This window comes from Pinus tabuliformis, chromosome 8 (genome assembly GCF_031772625.1).
Source record: "Pinus tabuliformis cultivar Carrire ecotype Pingquan chromosome 8, CPIR1, whole genome shotgun sequence".
In the NCBI taxonomy this organism is placed as follows: domain Eukaryota; kingdom Viridiplantae; phylum Streptophyta; class Pinopsida; order Pinales; family Pinaceae; genus Pinus; species Pinus tabuliformis.
Window position 1 is genome coordinate 777,882,110 of NC_142294.1, and position 22,009 is coordinate 777,904,118.

The following is a 22,009-nucleotide window of genomic DNA, read 5'->3' on the forward strand; positions in this document are numbered from 1 at the left end:
TTCCCTCCCTCCTTCCCTCTTTCTCTCTCTTCCTCTCTTCCTCCCCTGCTCCCTCCCTCCCCTTCTCTCTCTCCCCCTATTTCTCTCCCTCATCCCTCCCTCTCCTTATCCCTTTCTCTAATATCTATAGTGGCTCATTGCAAAGTCATCCCTTGTGACTTATGTATAGTCAAGCCCCAAGCCATTCTTAATGACATTTTTCAAAGGTTCCCTCTTACAATAGGTGTTATTGGCACAACATTAGGACAATCATTATCAAATGGAGGACCAATGTACTTCTCGAAAATAACTTAATCAAATTGTGGAATTTGAGGCGAGTGTGTACCACGTGAATAAAAGATATCGTCTACACACCCAACAACACCATTTACCAAATCAGCTTCTACACGCAAATTACACGCAAGCATGACACATTGACCATGACACAATAAGACCTCACGATCCAACACATCATCATCACTGTCAACAATACCCGATCTCCTAGCACATTTCGCAACACATTTATCAACTGGGAAATTCAAGGATTTGAGCATTTTGTGATTGTGCAAATTAACGGTATCATTTGTTGCAAACAAGTGTACTGAAGAATTAAATAAAACCCTATGTTTAGAATCAAAGCAGTTATCAACATGCATCATAAGAAGATTCTCAATCATCCAAAAAATGCTCAACATTTCTTATATCAGTTAAAATTTTGCAAAAAGAGGCCTGCCTGGATCTCTCCCTATTGCCCGTAAATTTTATCCAATGTGACAACAAGGTTGAATCTTTCCCACAACACTTTCCCCATTTTTCTTCCTGCATAAAGGGGTTTATCCCTAACTGGAGGAAGTTCCCCAAGATCACCCACAATAATCATCAACTTGCTACCAAATGGAGAATCCTTCTTTTCTGGAAAGGCCTCCCGCAAACAAGAATCTATTTGCAGAAGCAACCTAGGCCCAAGAAATATCATTTCATCAATTAAAATATTATGAATGTGCCTAATTTCTTCTTGGAAATTTGATAGAGATTGACCATTAAGTGGTTGCATACATTTAATATGTATTTTCAAAGTAGAGTGTACTGTTTTCCCATGTATATTAAAAGCGACCAAACCAGTTGGAGCAAGAAATAATATGGGACTGTTGCCACCGATTGTTGTAGCTAAAAGAGCATGACAAATACAATGAATGAGAGTGGATTTTCTTGTTCCAGCAGTTCCTTAAATAATCAACATCAAAGGGTCATCTTTTGGAGCATTAGCAAAGTGGTGAAACACGGTTTCAAAAGTAGCATGTTGTTTCTCAGATAATTCTAAGGGCCAGAAGATTGTCTCCCCAACATAATTTATATTAAGAACACCATAACACTTTGTGTCTTTTGTAAAATTGATTGCTTATTGAATAATTTCATATGATAACAAAGTTTCCTGGCGATTATGGTGAATATCAAAATGCCTTCTAACAAGGTTTTGAAGATCTGAAATGTGCACATTGTTTGGGGGAACTATTTGAGAGAAAATTTGCCACTCTTCGGAATCTTGATAAACATTTTCATCATGCACTACGGGCTCAACATCTTCTTCATTGCTTTCATTTTGCAAAGTAGTGCGATCAACATGCCACAAATTATATCTGAAATTCCTCTAGTTCTATATGATTATTTCTCTTGTGTTCCCGATATCCAAAGCAATGTCGCGAAATGTCTTGTACAACTACTCCGACCAACAAAATGTTTCGAATTCTTCAGAGTCTTCATAGGGAACAACATAAAAACATGGCTAGACATGAAAAATAGCATGCACACCTTGTGCTTTCAATTGCTCTTATTTACGGACAACATCAAAAGTCCATGATCTTGCTATTTCAATTAAGCACAAATGGGCCAAAAAATGCGGCCTCATTTGATAAACCTCTATAAAGTTGTTCCCACAAGAAATTCATTAGAATGTATAATAGGCCTTTGAAAAACTTTCTTCGAAACATTCAAAGGGAAAAATTTACTACTAAAAGCAACAAGAGGCAACATTAACAACATATGGAAGCTTTCATGTGTTTTGATGTTACGCTCAACAAGAGTTTCAACAAGGAACCTTCTATATGCAACCAACGCAAGACCATCAGATGTCTGCCAAAAGCAAGGTGAAGCTCCCCTTACACAGGTGAAGGTCTCTAAATCTATGAAGGTCAAAGTCCCCGTACACAGTTTCCGTTAACCTATAATTGTTGTGAATACAAAAACCAGAAAAGGAGTTTCCACAAACAATTAAGAATATGCATTGTTTTCGTATTACATGGCTCATGGAACTTTTAAAATTAAATATGTTTTTAAAAATATTAACTTGCTTAAATTGCAATTTCAACCTTTCGCAGAAGACTTCTCATACAACAAATACGACAGAGGCTATTGTTCAACAAATACCAACCAAATAGCAATCTCTCTCTATAGATGAACCTTTGAAAAGTAAAACATAATGCTCGACAAACAGAAGACCTAAAAATAAAACAGTGACAAAAACCACTCTTTCAAAGAAGACAAACAGTTACATCTAGAAAAGAAGAAGGAACCTACACAAATATCCAAAAAGAGTATCTTCATCACATTGTACATAACATTTTTCTCGTTGACGTATATTGTTAAACTCAATATAAACTAAAGACCATATAACCCCAACCAAAAAAAGACAAAAACAAGCCATTGAAAACCAATATTACTATAAGCATGAAATACTTAGATAAGAAATACACGTTACATTAATGCATAATTGAATTCATTTCTTTTTTAATTTTTAATTTTTTAAATATAATTTAAAAACAAAAAATGTGATTTATTAAATAATTATATCACGTAATTCTAATTAAAAAATAAAAAATAAAAAACAATGAAATTACACCCTGACTAATTATTATTAATTACACTTAATTGATATTAATAATTTTATTTAGAAAATTATTATTTATTTTTACATGTATGAATATTAACCAATACATTCATATAATTAAAAGTAATATATATATATAAACACGATGATATTAATTAAAAATAAAAATTAACATTGATATCAGTCATATCCATCACTTTTAGTTATATAACCATATCATTATCATACCAATAATAGGACTAAGGACGATATGAGATTCCTAAATATTGATTACATAAATTTCCCATCAAAGAAATTGTCAGAAAGCTAAGATATGCCAACTAAATAAAAAGTGCCCTCCAAGAGTACCTTCCATTAAAAAAATAGGACACTTCCTTTTGTTAACTGAAGACAAATATTTGCGATATAATACAAATATAATAAAAATAAAGACCACTGTCTTTGTCATAAATTAAAAAAAATTCCGAAAATGTAAAATACATAACCTCGTATTAAAGGTACAAAAAAATTGATTTCATTTAGCATAAAGTTTATGCGGGAATTTGCGCAACCTGTTCTCGACCTTAAAGTTTGAGGAGCATAGTTTAAATGACAATGTCGGAAGCGGTAATCTCTGCAGATGCTCTGAAGGTTCTGGAGAGGGCCTCATCGCACGTCAGCTATTATGACACCACCTCGAGATCCCCACGAAATCAACGGCGAATATTAAATTCCCGAAGATCGATGGCTGAGGAAAAACAAGGTTAGGGTAACCGCACAAGTAACTCGCGCTCGGTAGGGACAACTTAGTTTGTCGGTTTGTTCTGCCATGCCAAGAGCTCTGGAACTTCGGTGTCACAACATCATAGCCTGTTAGCCCACTTGGCCCTGTTGAACGAGGTCGCTTAGCCCACTTGCCCCTTTTGAACGAGGTCGCGCTGGGCAGGGACTCGTCATTTTTTCGGTGTCTTATGCGATGGCTAAACCTCTGCAGGTGTCTATGATGGAGTGTATCCATGACATCACAGGTAAGTATTGAATCAATACCACCATCTTCGGTCAATTTCTGGCTTACATTATTACTCCCCACCGATGAAATGATGGGGGTTTCACTACTTTTTTGGCAGGGAAACAAAATTATATTTTGCAGCAAGGCGCTATGCGGTCAAACTTTTTTCAGCAATGCCAATGCGCTTCTCACTGAATGCTTCCTCACAGGTAGTTTTTTCAAGCTGTCGTCTGGCTATAGGGTTGATTCAGGACTATGGTCCCACATTTTTCCTGGATTCCATGTGACCAAGCTCTCGGAGCCTCTCCTTCTCGAGGGGTTTTGCCTAACGATGCGTGATTAGCGCTAATCACGCATCAGAAACTGTCTCCTTTTCCCAATCTGGGCTTCCCAGGTGCTAGTTTCACCTCCTGCGCGGTCCCCATGGGCCTCGCTCAGCGCGCTTTGACCGAGGTCCTCGTCGTTCCACGCTGGCTGCCAACTGCCATTGTTTAGAGGTTCTTCTGATCACTCTATGCTCTTTGAATTCGAAGTTTTGTCTTGATCTGATACAGTCATGATGCTGTGAAGAATCATCATGGATCCAATTCGGATCACGGCCTTCCCACTGAAAAAGTTGTTGGACCACCAAAAGTTAGTTTTCAAGCATCGACTAAGTGAGGATACAATTTTTTCATTTGTCCAATATCTATCCACTTTGCACTGCTCGGCTTTGAACCTTTGAGCCCAATTCTAAGGTACTCAACATCTCCCCTGCGCGTCGTCCTCACCTTTCTGTCCAGCACTGTGTCTTCCTGCAATTCATTAAGATACTCAGGTAGTAGGTCATCAATAGAAGGCAACTGACTCTGCTCTTCGGGATCGTCAATTAGAAAAGGTTCAAACAATCTCAAGCAATCTGCATTTATGACTGAGTAGATGTGCATGGAAGCTAGTAGATCAAGGCGAAAAGCATTTTCACCAATCTTCTCAAGTATCTTGAAGGGTCCATACCTGATAGGCTTTAGCTTTTTACCTTCACCTTGCATCCTGTCCTTGCTGATATACAGCCAGACCTGGTCACCAACTTGGAAACTATGCTCCATCCAATGCTTGTCATGCCTTACCTTGTATATGGATTGGCTCATTTCCAGTTGTTCCTATACTGCCTGGTGGATTTCCTGGATTTTTTCAATGAACCTAGTTGCCTTGTCCACATCACTGTGTCCCTCAACTGTGGTATCTTTACCAAAGACAAAATCCAAAGGAGACCTTGGGGTGAAACCAAAACAGGTCTCAAAAGGAGATCTTTGTGTAGAAGAATGTTTTGCTCTGTTGTAAGCATGCTGAACATAACACAAATGTTCATCCCAGAGCTTAGGATGTTTGCTGCAATATCCTCTGAGTAACTAGATCATTGTCTTGTTAACTACTTCTGTCTATCCATTAGTTTGTGGATGAAAAGTTGTGCTTTTCTTCAGTTTGGTGTCCATTAGTTCCCATAGACTTGACCAAAACTTCCGCACAATCAGGTGTCTCGATCAGATACAATGGAAGTGGGTAATCCAAAATGAACCCATACATGTTCAAAGAACGGTTTTGCAGTTTGTTCAATTGTAATCTGTTTGTTACAAGGTATCAAAATACACATTTTTCTGAACCTATCCACAACAACATATATATAATCATGACATTTCCTAGATTTAGGCAATCCTCCAACAAAATCCATGGAAACACTTTCCCAAGGGTGAGAAGGAACTGGTAATGTAGTGTACAAGCCTAGTTTTCTATTGTTGGGCTTGCTTTTAGCATACATAGTACACCCTCTTACATATCTAGAAACTGTCTCGTTCATTTTTTGCCAATAGCAAAATCTTTGCAACTGTGCAATAGTTTTACTTACCCCAACGTGACCTGATATCAAAGAAGTGTGTGCTTCTCTAATTATCTTTACTCTCTCAGTTTGTGGAATGCAAAGTTTCCCACAATGGTATAAGAGTCAGTCCTTCACATGATAATCCAATTCTTCTACTCATTTGCCTTGACTCAAAGTCACATATACATCTTTAAAATCTATATCTTGAGCATATTGTTCAATGTAGCTTTCATGTAGCATAGAATTATGCTTAAGTATAATAGATGCATTTATAATGGGTCTAAATAACATGTCTGAAACTTTATTATGTATGCCCCTTTTATATCTGATGACTAAATGAAAATGTTGTAAAAAACCCATCCATCTGTAGTGTCTTGATTGCTGCAACTTAGTTTGGGAGTGTAGATATTGAAGTGGTTGATGATCAGTATGTATTACTGTATCTTTGCCCATAAAGTAATGTTTCCACTTTTTCACACTCTGAACTAATGCATACAATTCTTTATCATATGCAGGATAGTTAACTACTGCAGGATTAAAAGTCTCGGAATGATAACATATGAGTTTAACGTGCTGTGTCAACACTGCTCCCATGGCATACTCACTGGCATCCGTTTGGATTCAAATGGTCTTTGTAGATCAGGCAGGGCTAGTACAGGTGTTGTACTAATCTTTTCTTTCAAGGTGTCGAAGGCTTTCTGATGTTTGCTTCCCCACTGAAACACCTTGTTCATCATGTTAAAGCATGTAAGGGAGCTGCAATTGAGGAAAAGTTAGAAATGAACTTCCTCCAATATTGTGCTGCCCCCAAGAAGTTTCTCACTTCTGTAGCAGACTTAGGTTTAGGACAGTTTACAATGATTGCCACCTTAGAGGGATCTATTTTCAATTCACCACCCCCTACTATATGACCCAAATAATTTAGAGATGTTTTGCCAAATTCACATTTTGAGAGTTTAACATGAAGTTTTTCTCTTTTCAAAACATCTAACGTTTGCTTAACATGCTTTAAGTGTTCTTCCCACGTTTTACTAAAAATCAGAATGTCATCCAGGTACACAATAACAAAATCATCAAGAAAAGGCCTGAGTACATCATTCATTAATCTCATGAAAGTAGCAGGAGCATTAGTTAAGCCAAAAGGCATAACTAGCCACTCATACAATCCCTGCTTTGTTTTAAAAGCAGTCTTCCATGCATCTTGTTCTGCCACTTTGACCTGATGGTATCCACTGTGCAAGTCTAGCTTGGTGAAATAAACAACTTCTTTCAATTGATCTAAAAGATCATCTATGCGAGGAAGGGGATAATGATTTTTTATCGTTATCTTATTCAGTGCTCGGTAGTCAATGCACATTCTCCACAAGCCATCTTTCTTTCTGACCAAAACGATTGGTGACCCACATGGTGATGTGCTAGGCCTGATAACCCCTTCCTCGAGCAACTCCTACACTTGCTTCTTGATTTCAGCATTCTCTAAAGCAGAGAACCTGTACATTCCAATGTTAGGCAATGGAGCATCTTGCTACAAAATAATATCATGTACTATTTTCTTTTTGGGTGGCAGACCTTTAGGTTCTTGAAACAAGACATCATACTCTAAAACAACCTTTTCTATATCAGCTTGTTGTTTGGCATTACAACCCTCACATACATTGGTCTTTTCAGGTTTCTTTTCCTTTACAACCATCAGTAACAATTGTTTGCATGAATTTATCATTCTTTTCATCTGCCCTGAGTTAATGAGAGTATAATTATTCTTGAGCTTATGAGCTCTTACAAAGTATTCGATTCCATCTTCAACAAGTAGATACTTGTTCTCATCTCTATAGAAAATAGCTTTTCTATCATACAAGTAAGGACTTCCTAAAACAATTCCACATATATCCAAAGGAATTATGTCTAACTCAACCTCATCTACAAATGTTGACCCAAAAGAAAACTTGAGTTTGCACTGTCTAGTCACTTGTAGTTGTGTTTTATCATTCAACCATCCTAATGGGTATGGTTTCTTGTGAGGTGTAGTTGCTAATCCCAATTTCTTTATAATTGCTTTAGAAATCAAATTTACTTGTGAGCCAATATCAAACAAAGTATCAATCTTTTGATATTTGGAAATAACTCGAATATGGAAAAGCTCATGTCTTTTTCTCTCATGTTCTTAATCAATAATAGATTGAGCAAAATTACTAGTAGATGCTTCGGAATTCTTACATTTTATAACTGTGGTTGCAATGGTTGTTTCATCTCCCGAGTCTGACCCTAAATCTTTCTTAATAGCTGCAGCAGTCTTCTTCTTCTTGCCCTCAAATTTCTTAGGTCTCAGCTCTGGATGCAGAATCCAACAATGCTCATCATCATGCCCATCCTTTTTATAGTGAGTGCATGAAGCTTTTCTTTTCTGTATAGTGTTAGCCTTCCTTGCTTTCCACTTATGCATTCTTTTCTCCTTGCTTTTACTTGCAGTGGGTTGGGATGGTCCCCAAACTTCTGGATTTCCATTCTTTCCTCTAGCTTCTAGATGAGTAGCTTGTACAGATACCTCATCTATACTAGTGGGATTAAACATGAGGATGGTATGCCTCATGTATCTATGTAGACCACCAATGTACTTCAAAAGAGTCTCTGGTGAGTCTAATGAGATTCCTAGAATGAATGCCCTCTTTCTAAATTCTTGAGTGTACCCTTGCACACTTTTCCCTTTCAACTACCGAATAGTTTGCCAACTCATCATGGCTTGTCGCATATAGGCCAATGGATAGAACTGCTTTTTAATTGCAATCACAAATTCACTCCAGACAGAGATAGTATTACCATGTCTTTTCATGTCAGCTTGGGTTCTGCCTTCCCACCAAACCAAGGCAGTGCCTCCTAGGCGTAGGTTTGTCAGCTAAATCTTGCTCTTGTCCGAGTCGATATTCTAGACTCTGCAATACACATCAATTTGTCTAATCCAATTGTCCAACTTTTCTGCATTTAGCTCTCCATCATATATAGGCAAATCAAAATTTAACATCTAGTTTGATCAAAGATGCTTTCTTGTTATGCACAGGGCTATTAGAAGGTGTGAGAAAGCTTTCATCTTTCCCTTTTCCTTTGGAGTGGTCATGGAAGTGAGACTCATCTTCTTATTTGTCTTGTTTAGAGCCTGATGAATCTTCATCCTTATGTTTTCTAAAGTCCCTATACATTTCTTCTACCATGGACTTTATGGCTAGGAAGCTTTCTATAAATTGAGGGTCTGGCCCCATAGAACCTTCCTCTTTCATTGTCTTTTGAGGATAGACTCTCCCAATTTCAGGATTAGTTTCAACCAACTCTCCTTCTCCTAGTTTGAGCTTTGATCTAGTGAGCATGCAACAGCTAAACCAACACAAGCTTGTCTAACCTTAACAACCTAAAGCTCTGATATTACTTGATCTGATAATCACCCTTGAGTGACCTTAGTTAATTAATTATTGAATGAAGGTATTACAGACTCATGTGCTGGTGTGTGTCTATGTTATTTTAGGCAACGGATTAATCGGATTGCAAAATACACAGAAACTGGAAAATGGAAAACAGCAGAGAAACACAGTAAGCAAATACAGGAACACAAGAAATTAATAAAGAGTTCACCCTATCCTCTAGGGCTACATCTTTGGTCCAGCTCTCAGTGGTGGCCTTATTTTATTGTGTCTTTAAAGCAGAGAATTACAATGAGGAGCTCAATTTGAGTCTCCTGAACATAATTGCTTGGCAGGGTGGTTCTTGGATTCCCCAAGCCACTAGAGTGCACAAAATCTTTTCGTTACCAGCTCTTGACCTCTCTGGTCTTTAATGGAAGGAGCCCAATGTGGTGCTCAGTCCTGGCAGATCCTCTCAGGGATTGCTCGATGCTACATTATGCTGCAGGTCAGCTCGACTCTCTGTCTTTCTGCTCTTTGCTTCACTGTCTCTTTGTTTCTCTGCCTTTGTTCATGGCTTTAAAGCCAGTCAATCTCATGACTGTTCGATTCCCCTTTTGCCTCCCGTCGAACCACCTGCTATTGTTCGCTTAGGATCCCCTATCTCAGCGTCATGGTCATCAGCTCACGAGGAGTGGCAACTTGTCTTCCAACGAACAGTGCAAACTTTTCCTCGTCGGTTCGGTCCTTCATTTACGTTAGGAAATGACTCATTCGCCACCTCAGTGGTCAAATCGGACCTCAATTCCTTATATATCGTGCCTCAATCCCTTGTCAAATCTGGTTCTTTAATCAAGCGTTTTCTCAGCCGTTAGATCTGGATCCCCCAGATCTGACACCATTCGCTCATTTCGCGCGGTTGACTTGCTCGACCGTTAGCACGCGATGAGCAGCAGTTTTCACTCTCCTTCGTCTGTCATGCGTCGGGCATTGAGTGGAATCGCTCACTTTTCTCTAAATCCGCTTACCGCCCAAGGGTGCCCCTAATAAATACTATCGGTTTTGGAGCATGGGTCCCGCCTTTAGCCTTTAGTGCTTTTTCCCACAACTTTCCAGGATTCCATGCAACCGAGCACTCGGGGCCTCTCCTTCATGAGGGGTTTTTCCCAGCGATGTGCGATTAGCGCTACATCATAAACTGCCTCCTTTTCCCGATTTGGGCTTCCCGGGTGCTAGTTTTGTCTCCCGTGCAGTCTCCATGGGCCTCGGTATTTGACCGAGGTCCTCATCGTTTCACGTTGGTTGCCAACTGCCACTGTTCAGAGGTTCTTCTAATCGCTCTATGCTCTTTGAATTCGAAGTTTTGCCCTGATCTGATACAATCATGGTGTTGTGAATAATCTTCATGGATCCAATTTGGATCAGTGAGATCCCTTAGGAGTTGGATCGAATATTGAAGAGTATGATTCACGAAGCCAACATGACCTTGACAGATGGACAACACCGCGCATGGTTTGTAACGTCACTAACGCCGCATCTAAGGACCGCGCTGTCACGGCATAAGCTATCTACTCAGGCCGAAGCCTTGGAGATTGCAATGAGACTGCACAAGACCCCAATACAAGATCCTAGCCTCAGATTGCAATAGATCAACGCGTAATTGAAAAATTTGTCTCTCAAAATGCAGAGCTTGAAACAAGATAGGATAGATCGCCCAGAAGCACACAAGGAAGTATGGTGCATAAAATGCAAAGGCCAGGGACATGATAAGGACCATTGTCTAGTCTTCGCGAACTACCTGGTGGGGGGAGGACCAATGCCACTGAGACCATAGGCACAAGCGGGACCAAGTGCGGCACTTGCATTATGGTGTGTGATTTGTAAGATAGGAGGGAAGCATGCTATAGATAATTTCCACTTATTATAGAAGTATACGCAGACATCCCAGCAATTGTTCTGTAATTTTTGCAGGTCGGTAGGCCATGATGAGCACACCTGTAGAAGTTATGAACTGATGATGGATTGGACTCCTGCCTACAGAGTTCAGACTGAAACGCGAGCCCTCGATCAAAATGCAGGAATGGCGCGCACTAGATTTTAGGGGCATGGATGAGGTCGAGGTGGAATGGGACCAGGAAGGGGCCACAGACAACCGATTTGTTACAATTGCAGAGGGCCAGGGCATTATGCTCGTGATCGTACAAATTCGACGAGAGCATCACATTTATATTGTACCCAGTTTTATCATGAGATGAAGGACTGCCCTACACTGATAGCGAGGTTGCGCGATAAAAGAATACTCCAGCCTCCCCCGACTCGGAACCTACAAATGATGAGGTCTGAGCCGCGCGAAGAGGACCTGAATGTAAACATCGTGCTTCGAAGCGGTATTACGATAGGAGATGACAAGGGCAAGCAACCCGAAGAGAGTGCTTGGGTTCGCAAGGCTCCTACAAAGGAACCAGAGTTCGATTTCGAGCGCGCGAAGGATACATTCATGGAAGCTAAGAAAGCTTCACAGAAGCCTCCACTTTAGGTAGTAAAGACAAACTAGGACCAGAGATGGACCCATAAATGCCTACTACCTTTCTGGAGACATGCATGAAGTTGCTACGTGACAGAAAGGTTGTAAAGTGATTGCAGGAACTCATCACTAGGTGCGTTGGGTCAGGAGAATCGCACGTAGTCTTGAAGCTCGGGAAGCACACAACGCGAACAAGAAGGGAGATGAGATTGACTGCACAAATCGGGGAATATGAAATGGATCAAGTGATTTTTGATCTAGGATCAGACGCGAACGTACTGCCAAAGAAGACATGAGAGCGCATGGGCAGGCCAGCATTGCAATGGTCTCCTATTCAATTGCGAATGGCCAACCAACAAAAGATCCTACTGATGAAAAGATTGCAGGGAATAACGGTAGATATTGAAAGTGTGAGCACGCTTGCAGATTTTGAAGTGATAGAGATTGTTGATGACAACAATCCCTATCCCGTGCTATTAGGAATAGATTGGGCCACTGATATGAATGAAGTGATAAATCTAAAGAAGCGCAAGATGATTTTTGAAAAAAAGGTCACTGCGCATAGTGGTACCTTTAGACCCTGCGAAAGAATCGCGCTACACAGAGCCAGTGCGCGACAACGAGAGCAACGATGATCTAGACTGTATTTACAAGATAACCGCAAAAGAACAGGATTAGGTGAATCTGACAGTAGATGGCAGGATTTCGTGGGAGCGCAAAAGCTCCTGCACCTCAAATTCGGATGAGGAGATAGAAAGATGGCAGAATCGATTACACAAGGTAACCACGTTCAATTGCAACATGATGATAAGGTCGTTGCACTGTGTAGCAATAGAGGCAAGATATCTACCTATTTATGATGGATTGACCATGGTAGATGATTTCCTACATAAGTTTGAAAAACAAGTACCGGAACAGCAGCGTTTCGACACGCTGAAATGTGCACTACACCGCAAGATGGTGGGGTACACACCAGCGAAATTTTGAGGACTGGGGGGAATGTGGACGGATGATGCGCCTACGATTTGGGAAACCGTAGATGTAGCTAACAGACAAATATGACGGACGAGATGATCCACTCGCACACCTCGCGAAATGGACCAAGGTCTACGAGGAAGAGCCACAACCTGAATGGGTGAATTTGTTCTGTCATACCTTGGATGTCATACCCATGAATTGGTACACTGAGACGGAGCTTCGCCATGGCACAAGCGAATGGGATATCTTGCGCGAAGGATTCCTGTTAACCTTCACATTTGAATATCATTGGTGGGACACTATTGATGATGCACTACATGTTGTAAAAGCAACTGCCTTCAAAATAACCCAGGAACCAATGGAAGTCCTTCAGCCGGAATGGGCGACCAGCTAAGTTGCGTGTTGGAGTGTTACAATGTAAATATTGAGGAAGATGATGAGGATCTGTGGAATATTAACATTCCAGAAACTGAAGGCTGTTGCGAGGTTTGAGGACTATTGATTAAGGATCCTGAAATCACTGCACCATTAATAAAGAAGCAGGTAAACATTGGGACGGAGGTGGAACCAAAGTATGCAACACTCAATGACTATTCGGATGATGCCATGGTGGATAAAGTCGTTGAGTTACTCCGTGAGTACCAAGAGTTATTCCCGACCAAGATCATGGACCTAAAGGGGATCGTTGGTGATTTAGGGATGATGAAGATCACCCTAAAACCTGATGCGAAGCTGTATAAGAAGAGGCCTTACCGCTTGAATCCGAAATATAAGGAAAAGGTCCGCGTTGAACTAGACGAAATGCTTGCGACCGGAATTATTGAACTAGTGGAAGAATTTGACTGGGTAAGCCCTTTGTTCGTACAGGAAAAGAAACAAAAGGGTGAGATAAGAATATGTGTAGTGGTTCCAGCTAGGGTGCTAGACTGGACTCTATATTTAATATCGACCGAGGTGCGTAAGCTTAGAGGCGTGGTCTAAAATATATAGACATAAAGAATTACCGCCCAAGTGATTATGAGGTAAATTGCAAGGCTTCTTTACGGAAGACCGTGATATGCAGCCTATCCTTCACACACCTAGATTACCCTACTGATGTACTTGACTACAATGCTGGTTATGAAATGCATCTATCAAAGCAAACTGTGAATCTAAAGACTGTGTATGATTGTGGCAATGATTCTAACCCCCTTACAGAGGTATCACTCAGAAAACCTTTGCTTAGTAAACACACACAGCATGCAAGATATTTACACTATGAAACTATATAAAAAGAACATGAATAGACTGTGAAATGAGGCAGAGTTTATGAGCATGCATCTGTAAATCACACAAGGACCAAATCCCTTACAAGATTCTCGTTCCAGATCCTAGTGCTGACCATTCAACATAACAATAAACCCTTCGGATGCGCACACCATATACATGTAATGAAACTCAAAACATAAAGGAATCGAAAGCTCATATGACTGCAGCGTATATGCTATGTGAATCAACAGTTATGTAAATCGAAACTATGATGCAACCTGTGTGATACATAAATCGAAACCAATACAACGCTGTGTAAGCATATAGATTGAAACTAATACAACGCTGTGCAAACATATATATATAGAAACTGAAATGAAATGTAAAAAAATGAAGAGCAGTATACCAAACAAAGGACGCAGGGCCCGTCCACGCCTAAGGGTATACTGACTACCACCGTTCAGCAATCAACCAATGCAAAACAGTAAAAACACGTTGGGACTGTAAACGGTTCTGTGTATTAACTAAACTCTGTTCTGAGCAAATGTTTCAACAACTGATTAATTAACCTTCAAAACATTGAACTAACTGTATTTACACATGCGTACATACAGCCATGTCATCGATGCAGTGAATGTACATAGTGTTGTTGCCGCGTTTTTACATAGATTTTTGCAAAATGTTTCCATACCATAAGTTTCAAAAAGAACAAAAATCAAAATGAAAATAGAACAATGCTGTTGCTGCTTTTATGCGCCAGAGTACCCTGCTTTGACTGAAGTTGACCGCACGCATAGGAGGCTCGATTTGGATGGAAGATAGGTGTTTGTCCATCCTTGGACATTCCACTTTTCGCCCATGCTTTTCGTTCTCGCTCATCCGCTGCGCCACATGTCAAACGGTAAACTCATTACAGGTTGTGGGTACTTCCTGTAGTCAAGTCATCAAAAACCTCTAATTCTAGAACATAAAACCCCTAAATTAATTCTTATGCAATTTAATAACTATGAAACAATTAATAATCAATATTCAAGGATTTTGAGGGATAAATGATGAAAATGTATGGATAACTGATGTGAAACTGGGAAGGAAAAAGGGTCTTAGGATGATACCAACATCTCTCCCCGACTTAAGGACTTAGCATGTCCTCATGCTACCCCAGAGGTACTCCCTTTGAACTCTGTGCCTGCATGGATCTCTGCTGCCTTGAGCAGGGTATCTACATTCTTCTTCACCTGTTGATCCTTATGTCCCTTGAGCTCTTGCTTCAGCTTTTTATATTTCTCTTTAAGAGCCTTTTTCTGGTTGTACCACTTAGTGGCCCAGTTGGAAATCTCAGATTGCTCAGTCTCTAACTCACTGATCCTTTCCTTTAGCTTTTCATTTGTCTTCTGTACTTCTTTGCTTTATGCCCTGAGCAGTTCATTTTCTCTTTTGATAACCTTTTCCAACATGTTAGCTTCCATGAGCTCTTCTTTCAATTCCTCAATTTGCTTTTCTAACTTCTTCTGTCTCTTGGTAGGAGGTGGTGAACATTTCTCCTGCTGGTTATGGCTTTCCACCTCTATGTCAACTTCTGGTGCTGGTGGTGAATGATCACCACTTTCAACATCCATTTGGGCAGGGGCAGGAGATTCAAATTGGTCTTCTTGCAGCTGAGTTTTTGATGTCCTCCTTGATCTTCGGGAGTAGGTGGTGAAGATTTTGTCTTTCTCAGCTCTCTTGACATCCTCTTTTTGCATGTTTCTGGTCCTTATGATGCCCTCAGGTTGAGGTGCTCTGCTGGCCTTGGACACTGGAATTTCCTCATCTATATCCTTCATAAACCCAGAATCTTCTTGCAGCTCTTCTTTTTCCTCCTCATCTCTGATCTGGTTGACAGCTAGGAACTCTTTCCATGGCTTCCCTCGCTTCTGCAACTCATGTTCAATGAGGATTTTAATCAGGCCAAAATGGTATAGACTTTTGTCCTCATTCCCTTTTTGTTTCTGGATAGTTTTGGCCATCTTTGTTAAACTTTGCAGCAGAAAATATGGCACACTGATTACACATTGTTTCTTTAGATGGAGGAGTAGCTTGATGTGATAGAGATAAACAATGTTGTATCTACCTTCACATGTTATAAACTTTTGGATAATGTAGACCATTTCATCCCAAGGATGAACTAACCAGCTTCTTGGAACTCCCTTTTTCCAGTTTACTGAGGAAACTCTAGACCTGGACATGAACTGTGTCCATGATTTCTCCTTGAATTGTTTAGTTTTAAAGTACTTTTCTCCCTCAGGGCTGAGTCCAATTTCCTGAGCTATGGTATCCTCTGAGATTCTGAAGGAGAAGGTGCCTATTAGGGCCTTTTCTCCATTGAAGGTAAAGGCAAATTGTTTTGTGACTTCTTCATTGCTCCCATGGAATTTTTCCAGAAAAGGTAACCACTGTGCTTCTTGAAGAATCTCAATGCAATCGTTATGGTATTGTGAGCTATCAAATGTACTAGGTTCAACTCTATTAGTCATGGTGATGGCAGAGGGTTATGCCTCTAACCCTTCTCTGTCTACACTTTTAGAATTTAAACACAGAGATGTCAAGTCGGTTACCTGGTATATGTAGCTTCCTTCAATCTTCAATTATGGTGCTTAGCTGGTCGATATGACTGCTGTGGGTGTTAGAAGTAGAATGGTGATGCTTCCCTTTTCGGCGCTCACCGGTTTCACTGTGTAAACCAACCCCAAACAGTGATACTTTCCTCTGCGCTCTTTGTTCAAATTTTCACTTTGTAACCCCACTCAAATGGTAACAATCGCCTCGGCGTTCCTTGCTTCACTCCTTTACGTTGTAACTCTACCCATATGATGACAATCTCCTCGCGTTCCTTGCTTCAAACTTTCGCTTTGTAAGTTATGGGAACCGAGGATGTGAAATACCCTGTACTCGCCTTACAATGTAATCATACAATTTAAAAACAGAGGGTTGTACGCTTGTATGCATATTAGCATAAGAACGCTGAGAGCGTACCCAAAGTACTGAGCTATAATGCTGGGTGGCAATGCTGGATGGCGAGGTTATAATTCGGGTGTGTGTGTGGTGTAAAACATATAGGCCGTTTGTTATGATTCGACTATATGGAGTAAAGAATATATATAGGCCGCTTCTATCTCATCCTTTGTATTTTTTTTTTTAAACAAACACACAGCTCACCACGTGCCCTTTTCAATTATATTCAATCATGTAGAGAATGTTGGTATGCCTGGAGGGTATATGTGTTGGTGATGGGTGTTAGGGATAGGTGGATGTAGGGAATGATGAAACTTGGTGGGATAAAGGGGTGGTAAGTAGATGTATGAAGGTGTCCTTGAAATTAATTACAACAGCTTATAGTCACCAAAATTACATTAAAACTAATCTAGGAAATTAAATGCCCAAGAATAGAAATACATTACTCCTTTGTTGATCATTTGACATGCTGAGTTGCTAATCCTTTTGACTGTTCTTTTTGACAGGTCCTCTGAGGGAGGTTGAATACACAGGTCCTTTGAGAAAAGTTTTGAAGATGTAACAGGTCCCTTTGAAAAGTTTGAATGTACAGGTCCCTTCTTGAAGACTGAAAATGTAATAGGTCCCTTGGAAAACTGAAGATACAGGTCCCTTGAGAAAACTGAAGATGCAATAGATCCCTTAAGAAGATTTGAAGATACAGGTCCCTTGAGAAAGCTGTAACAGGTCCCTTTAAAAAAAACTGAAGATGTTCATGCAGAGCTTGGTATTGTTACAGGTTCACTGAGCTTGCAATTTGCTGGAGTGTTGGTGCCAAATCCTTGTAAAGCTTGGTGGAAGTCTGTTGAAGTAGCCCTTGGTGTCAAGAATTTTTTAACAGGTCCCAACTGAAGGTTTTTAACAGGTCCCTACTGCTGGCTGTAATGTCTCAAACAGGTGTCAATTGCTTTAAACAGGTCCCTTCTGAATATCTTAAACAGGTCCCATTGCACTGATGGTGTTGATAGCATAGGTGTCTGAACAAAACAGGTCCCCCTGCAAACTATTTATAACCAGGTCCCTCTGAAAATCATGACAGAACAGCTTATTTGTTAAAGTCTAGAATGCTGGTAACAAGCTGCTGTTGGAAATTTACAGTGAAATATAGAATAAGAAATCTGAAGAATTTACAAGGGAGAGATAAAAGTAACAGAACAGATGTCTCCCTCTCCCCGACTGAAAGTGTGACTTGTCCTCAAGTCATGAAACAACTGAGAAATGAAACAATGAACAACAGAAATAGAATTCATACCCGCCAATAAATTGGTTTTCAGGTAGGAATTCGGGGTTAGATTGTGCCAGATACTGGTTTTCACATCTAACCCATTATTATTTAAATATTTTTTATTTTTTTTTGAGTTTTTGTTTTATTTAATTTTTTTTTATTTTTTTTATTATTTTTGTTTTTTTTTTTTTATTTTTTCTTGATTTTGAAATTGAAAGAAAATGAAATTAAGGCAGTGATACTGCAGCTGAGGGCTGCAGTACCTCAACCTCTTCTTGCTGAGATAATGTATTGAGAAAATCTTGCTTGCTGATGGGCTTGTTGTACAGCTTCAGGCGATGACCATTGACTGTGAAATAATGACCTTTGCCATCAATAGTTTGGAGTTTTACTGATCCATTGTCATAAGCCTGAACGATTTCATAAGGGCCCATCCAATGGGTGGTGAACTTAGCTTTATGATCCTTGAATTTTGAATCAAAAAGCAGAGCCCAGTCACCTTCTTTGAAGTGCTTCTTCTTAATGTGTGAATCATGCCATTGCTTCCTGTGCTTTTGCATGAGGGTGGTGGTTTGTTCTGCTTGTTGCCTCATCTCATCCAGCTGGTTCAACTGCTGGATTCTCGCTTTCTATGCTTGATCCAAATCAATTAGTAAATCTGCAGCTAATTTAAAAGTGTGAATTTGGAATTCAATAGGAAGCATGACATCCTTACCGTACACCAACTGGTATGGTGTAAATCCGGTGGTATCTTTCCAAGTAATCCGGTAAGCCCAGAGTGCCTCCTTGAGCTTTTCCTCCCAGTTTTTGCGGTTCATTGCAACAGTTTTGGTAATGATCCCCTCCAAAGTCTTGTTGGTTGATTCCACCTGCCCATTGGCCTGTGGATGGTAGGGGGTACTTTTCCTATGCTTTATCTGGAACTTGTCTGTGATGTCCTTCATGAGCTTGGAGGTGAATTGGGTACCTTGATCAGTGACAATTTCTCTTGGCACTCCATACCTCACAAAGATCTCCTCAAAAAGGAAATTGACTACTGTGTGTTCGGTTGCTCTTACCAGTGCTTTTGCTTCTGCCCACTTTGTGACATAATCAGTACACACTAAGATGTACTTCTTACCATTAGAGGCTGGGTTGATCGGTCCTATGAAGTCCAGAGCCCACTTATCAAATGGTTCTAAGTGAACTTGGGGCTGAAGGGGCATCTGATCCGTGGTTGTGGGTCTGCCCATCCTTTGGCAGCTGTCACAACTCTTTACATACTTCTTGGCATCCTTGAAAATGGATGGCCAATAGTATCCAAGAGTAAGAACTTTGAAGGCTGTCTGCTTCGCTGCAAAATGCCCACCACACGGTTCATCATGGCAAGATTTTAAAATGTCAATTACCTCATCATTTCGGACACATCTCCTAATGATCATATCAAAACCAGTGTAAAAGAGATCGCCATTAAGCCAAGAATATCTAACACTTTGTTTTATCAATCTTTTCCTTTCCTTTGCAGTGAAATGTGGAGGTGTCCTACCTGTAGACAAGTAATTAGCTAAATCAGCAAACCAAGGAGTTACTATGGAAATTGCGAATAAGTGCTCATCCGGAAAAGAGTCCTCAACAGGAACAATCTCACCTGGATTTTGCAGTCTAGAGAGGAAATCTGCCACCTGGTTTTCTTTGCCTGGTCTATCTAACACTGTGATGTTAAATTCCTGCAGCAATAGTAACCATCTGGTAACTCTGCCACTAGTTATTGGTTTATTCATGAGATGTCGAATGTCAAAGTGGTCAGTATGTACAAAGACTTCATAACCAGTTATGTAATGGCGAAATTTGTTCACAGCATAAATGATGGCAAGTGTTTCCTTTTCTGTAACTGTATAGTTTAGCTCGGCAGGTGTGAGATTTTTACTAATGAAATAAATTGCATATGTACAAGATTCTTCTTTTTTGCCTAAGCATGCACCTATGGCAGTGTCAGATGCATCGGTAAAAATATGAAATGGTAAACTCCAATTAGGCCCTCTCAGGACTGGTGCAGTAGATAGTTTCTTCTTAAGTTGTTCAAATGCATGTTGGCAGTACTCAGTCCAATTAAAAAGTACATCTTTGGCAAGAAGTTTAAACAAAGGTAAGGCTATCTTGCTAAAATGTTCAATGAATCTGCGGTAATAGCTAGCATACCCAAGAAAACTTCTTACCTCTCTCTGGTTCTGTGGAATAGGCAAATCGGCAATAATCTGTATCTTGGCTGGGTCAACCTGGATGCCTTGAAAAGAGACATAATGGCCCAACACTATCCCTTCATTTAGCATCATGAAGCACTTTTCGTTGCTGAGGGACAGGTTAGCTTCAATACACCTTTTCAAAACTCTTTCTAGATTTTCTAATGCATGTTCAAAAGAATTGCCATATACTGAAAAATCATCCATATACACTTCAACACAATCATGAATCAAATCAGCAAAGATAGCTAACACAGCTCGCTGAAATGTAGCTGGAGCGTTACAAAGTCCAAATGGCAAAACATTGTAGGCATAGGTGCCCCAAGGACAGGTGAAGGTGGTTTTGTCCTGGTCTTCAGAGGCAATCCGGATCTGGTTGTAGCCACTGAAACCGTCAAGAAAGGAGAATGATGATTTGCCGGCTAGGGTGTCTAACACTTGGTCAATGAATGGCAGTGGGAAGTAGTCTTTGAGTGTGGCTTTGTTCAGCTGTCTGTAGTCAACACAGATACGCCACTTGCCATTCTTCTTAGGCACAATAACCAATGGGGATACCCACTGACTGTCAGAAATAGGATATATAAAGTTGACTCTCAAGAGTTTTTGCAACTCTTCTCTGACAATGTCTTGGAGCATGGGGTTCATTCTTCTTTGCGGTTGCCTCACCGGTTTAATGGTGCTATCTGTGTAGATGTGGTGAGTACATGTGTCGGGGTGAATCCCATGCATGTCAGTGTAATCCCATGCAAAGGCTTTTTGGTACTTCGTTAAGAGTCTAATCAATTTTTCTTGTTGAGATGAGTCTAGGTGGTTACCTATGTTCAAAGTTTTGCCTGGACTGATCTCTATGACTTGACTCTGAGTATTAGTGATGGATTGAACTGGAAAGATGTCATGAAATGTAGACTGCAAGGAGTGGATAGTGCATGTTTCTTGAAAGTTTTGAGCTAGAAGTACATCTGCAGCATTATACTGTTCATTTCTCAAGTTTTCAGATATATCAGGCTGTGAGAGAAATAATTCTACCAAATCAGTATTATCTTCATGGAAATCATAGATCTGGTCAATGCTAAAAACAGATCGTACCTCCTCTTTGTCATTAAATTTGTCATCAAGCCACAAGTTATGTGTGACTGCAGGTGATTGTGCTGATGGATAGAGGGTGAGTTGTTTCCTTTCGGTCCCTCTAGAGATAATCATGTTACCTGATCGGCATCCAATAAATGCATCAGCAGTCGCTAACCATGGTCTGCCTAGAATGATAGGATGTCCTCCTAGATTGGATTTGGGTTGAAGGACTAGGAAATCCACCGGATACTCCCAAGAGTCCAGTGAAACAATGATATCTTCCAAAATCCCCTCAGGAATGACTTTGGACCTATCAGCTAGTTCAAGAACAATTGTGGTATGTTGCAAATTCACAAGCTGGAGTGTTCTCATAGTTTCAAGGGTCATGACATTAATTGCAGCTCCAAGATCTATCAAAGTGTTTGGGATCCGTATGTTGTTAATGATGGTGGTCACTTTTGGAATGCCCGGATCAACATACTTCTCCATGGAGATGGTATTGGTCATAAGGCCTGCTAAATTTCCTAGAACATGAATGGTCTGAGGATCAATCCTCTTCCTAGCAGGTTTCTTTAGACACATATCTTTGATGGCTTTGGTGTAAATAGGAATATCCTTTATAGCT

The 22,009-nt window shown here is 40.2% G+C and overlaps 1 long non-coding RNA gene across 2 annotated transcripts in view; it reads left to right on the forward strand.

The window, feature by feature from the left end:
* Positions 1–3,640: 3,640 nt before the first annotated feature.
* LOC149237901 (uncharacterized) overlaps positions 3,641–22,009 on the forward strand; it is a 49,197-nt gene continuing 30,828 nt past the window's right edge. The window contains exons 1-2 of one of the 2 annotated variants that reach the window (XR_016245322.1): positions 3,641–3,870; positions 3,970–4,060. This is a non-coding gene — a long non-coding RNA (uncharacterized LOC149237901). The remainder of the gene's footprint in view (positions 3,871–3,969; positions 4,061–22,009) is intronic. The other variant, XR_016245324.1, reaches the window with a different exon arrangement.